The 3,853-nt window shown below is 34.9% G+C and overlaps 1 non-coding gene across 1 annotated transcript; it reads right to left on the reverse strand.

The window, feature by feature from the left end:
- Window positions 1-2,850: 2,850 nt before the first annotated feature.
- LOC148545022 (small nucleolar RNA R71) lies at window positions 2,851-2,958 on the reverse strand. Its single transcript, XR_015901032.1, has one exon. It is a non-coding gene; the product is annotated as a small nucleolar RNA R71 (small nucleolar RNA).
- Between the last annotated feature and the right edge of the window lie 895 nt (window positions 2,959-3,853).

Raw genomic sequence — 3,853 nt, forward strand, 5'->3', positions numbered from 1 at the left:
TCTATCCCTATTCTTTTATTTATTATTCGAAAACTCCATAATTATTTTATATCCGCCTGACTGAGATTTACAAGGTGACCATAGCTTGCTTCATACCAACAATCTCCGTGGGATTCGACCCTTACTCACGTAAGGTATTACTTGGACGACCCAGTGCACTTGCTGGTTAGTTGTATCGAAGTTGTGACAATTATGAATTAAGATCAGAGCACCAAACTTTGGAGCCATTACCAGGATTTGTTCGAGCCTGGAGATCACAATTTCGTCCACCAAGTTTTTGGCGCCGTTGCCGGGGATTGTTTGAGTCTTCGGCAAGCTTTTGGTCCGGTAACATCAGTGCCAGATTCCCTTTTGATCCGGCAACAGCACCAAGTTTTTGGCGCCGTTGCCAGGGATTGTTCGTGTTTGGACAACTGACGGTTCATCTTGTTGCTCAGATTAGGTAATTTTCTTTTCGTTTTTTTTTTCAAAAAATCTTTCAAAAATATTTTCAAAAATCTCTCATATGTTTTCGAAAAAAAATAAAATAAAAATGTTTTCAAAAATTTTATTCAAGATTTTTAAGAATGAATTCTAGTGTTTCATGAAGCATGTGAAGCCTGGCTGGCTGTAGAGCCATGTCTAAATTCTTTTGGACTGAGGCTTCCAAACCATCAGAGGCAAGTTACATGCTTGGTAAATGATGAGCAGCAATTTGTTATCAAGATCAATATACTCTGGTGTTAAATGCTGAAGCTTGGCTGGCCATTGGCCATGTCTAGTGTTTTGGACTGGAGCTTTCATTGAAAGCTTGGCTGGCTAGTGAGCCATGTCTAATTCCTGGACTGAAGCTTTAGACTAACATGGCAAGATTCCTGGAATTCATATTAAAAATTTTGGAATCCTTATTTTTCTTTTTTCAAGACTATTTTCGAAAAATATAAAATAAAAATAAAAAAAAATTAGAAAATCATAAAAATCAAAAATAATTTTCTGTTTCTTGTTTGAGTCTTGAGTCATGTTATAAGTTTGGTGTCACTTGCATATGCATCTTGCATTTTTTCGAAAATATCAGGCATTCATAGTGTTCTTCATGATCTTCAAGTTGTTCTTGGTAAGTCTTCTTGTTTGATCTTGATGATTTTTTGTTTTGTGTCTTTTCATGTTTATCATATGCATTCTTGAATTCTTAGTGCGTAAGCATTAAAGAATTCTAAGTTTGGTGTCTTGCATGTTTTCTTTGCATTAAAAATTTTTCAAAATTATGTCTATGATGTTCATCTTGACATTCAAAGTGTTCTTGGTGTTCATCTTGACATTCATAGCATTCTTGCATGCATTCATTGTTTTGATCTAAAAAATTTCATGCATTGCATAATTTTCATGTTTTCATAAAAATTCAAAAAATCAAAAAAATATCTTTCCCTTTTTCTCTCATCAAATTCGAAAATTGAGTTGACTTTTTCAAAAATTTTTAAAAATCAAAGTTGTTTCTTATGAGTCAAATCAAATTTTCAATTTGAAAATCTTATCTTTTTCAAAATCTTTTTCAAAAATCAAATCTTTTTCAAATTTCTTAGTTATTTTCGAAAATTCTAAAAATCTTTTTCAAAAATCTTTTTCTTATTTTTATATAAAATTTTCGAAAATAACTAATCAATTAATGTTTTGATTCAAAAATTTCAAGTTTGTTACTTACTTGTTAAGAAAGATTCAAACTTTAAGTTCTAGAATCATATCTTGTGATTTCTTATGAATCAAGTCATTAATTGTGATTTTAAAAATCAAATCTTTTTCAAAACTAACTCTATCATATCTTTTCAAAAATATCTTCTTATCTTATCTTTTTCAAAAATATCTTTTCAAAATATATTTTCTAACTTCCTAACTTCTTATCTTTTCAAAATTTGTTTCAACTAACTAACTAACTGTTTTGTTTGTTTCTTAACTTTTTCAAAACCACCTAACTAACTCTCTCTCTCTCATTTTCGAAAATATCTCTCCCCTTTTTCAAAATTTCTTTTTAATTTATTAATTATTTTTTTTAAACTTAATTTTCGAAAATACTAACAATTTTCAAAAACCAATTTTCAAAAAATCACTAACCCTTTTTCAAAATAATTTTTGAAAATTATTCCTCCCCCATCTCATTCTATTTATTCATTCATATCCTAACATCTCATCTCACATCTCTTCCATTCGTACAGTTGCATTTCTTCTTTTACATCACATTCTTTGTCTCCCCCTCTTTTCTTCCAATCATAAAGGGATCCCTATACTGTGGTATAAAGGATCTCTATTATTATTATTATTTTTCTGTCCATTCTTCCTTGTCATATGAGCAGGAGCAAGGATAAGAACATTCTTGTGGAAGCAGATCCAGAACCTGAAAGGACTCTGAAGAGAAAATTAAGAGAAGCTAAAATACAACAATCCAGAGATAACCTTTCAGAAATTTTCGAACAGGCAGAGGAGATGGCAGCCGAAAATAATAATAATGTAAGGAAGATGCTTGGTGACTTTACTGCACCTAATTCCAATTTACATGGAAGAAGCATCTCCATTCCTGCCATTGGAGCAAACAACTTTGAGCTGAAACCTCAATTAGTTTCTCTGATGCAGCAGAACTGCAAGTTTCATGGACTTCCATCTGAAGATCCTTTTCAGTTCTTAACTGAATTCTTGCAGATATGTGATACTGTTAAGACTAATGGAATAGATCCTGAAGTCTACAGGCTCATGCTTTTCCCTTTTGCTGTAAGAGACAAAGCTAGATTATGGTTGGATTCTCAACCTAAAGACAGCCTGAACTCTTGGGATAAGCTGGTCACGGCTTTCTTAGCCAAGTACTTTCCTCCTCAAAAGCTGAGCAAGCTTAGAGCTGATGTTCAAACCTTCAGACAGAAAAAAGGTGAATCTCTCTATGAAGCTTGGGAAAGATACAAACAGTTGACCAAAAAGTGTCCTTCTGACATGCTTTCAGAATGGACCATCCTGGATATATTCTATGATGGTTTATCTGAGCTATCAAAGATGTCACTGGACACCTCTGCAGGTGGATCCATTCACCTAAAGAAAATGCCTACAGAAGCTCAAGAACTCATTGACATGGTTGCTAACAACCAGTTCATGTACACTTCTGAAAGGAATCCTGTGAGTAATGGGATGCCTATGAAGAAGGGAGTTCTTGAGGTTGATACTCTGAATGCCATATTGGCTCAGAACAAAATATTGACTCAGCAAGTCAATATGACCTCTCAGAGTCTGCATGGAATGCAAGCTGCACCCAACAGTACTCAAGAGGCATCTTCTAAAGAAGAAGCCTATGATCCTGAGAACCCTGCAATAGCAGAGGTAAATTACTTAGGTGAACCTTATGGAAACACCTATAACTCAACATGGAGAAATCATCCAAATGTCTCATGGAAGGATCAAAAGCCTCAACAAGGCTTTAATAATGGTGGAAGAAACAGGTTTAGCAATAGCAAGCCTTTTCCATCATCAACTCAGCAACAGACAGAGAACTCTGAACAAAATACTTCTAATTTAGCAAATCTAGTCTCTGATCTATCTAAGGCCACTGTAAGTTTCATGAATGAAACAAGGTCTTCCATTAGAAATCTGGAAGCACAAGTGGGCCAGCTGAGTAAAAGGATCACTGAAATCCCTCCTAGTACTCTCCCAAGCAATACAGAAGAGAACCCAAAAGGAGAGTGCAAGGCCATTGACATAAGTGCCATGGCCGAACCTGAGAGGAGAGGAGAGGACGTGAATCCCAAGGAGGAAGACCTCCTGGGACGTCCAGTGATCAACAAGGAGCTTCCCTCTGGGGAATCAAAGGACTCTGAGGCTCATCTAGAGACTATAGAGATCC

This window comes from Arachis ipaensis, chromosome B9 (genome assembly GCF_059453495.1).
Source record: "Arachis ipaensis isolate K30076 ecotype BB chromosome B9, ASM5945349v1, whole genome shotgun sequence".
Lineage (NCBI taxonomy): Eukaryota > Viridiplantae > Streptophyta > Magnoliopsida > Fabales > Fabaceae > Arachis > Arachis ipaensis.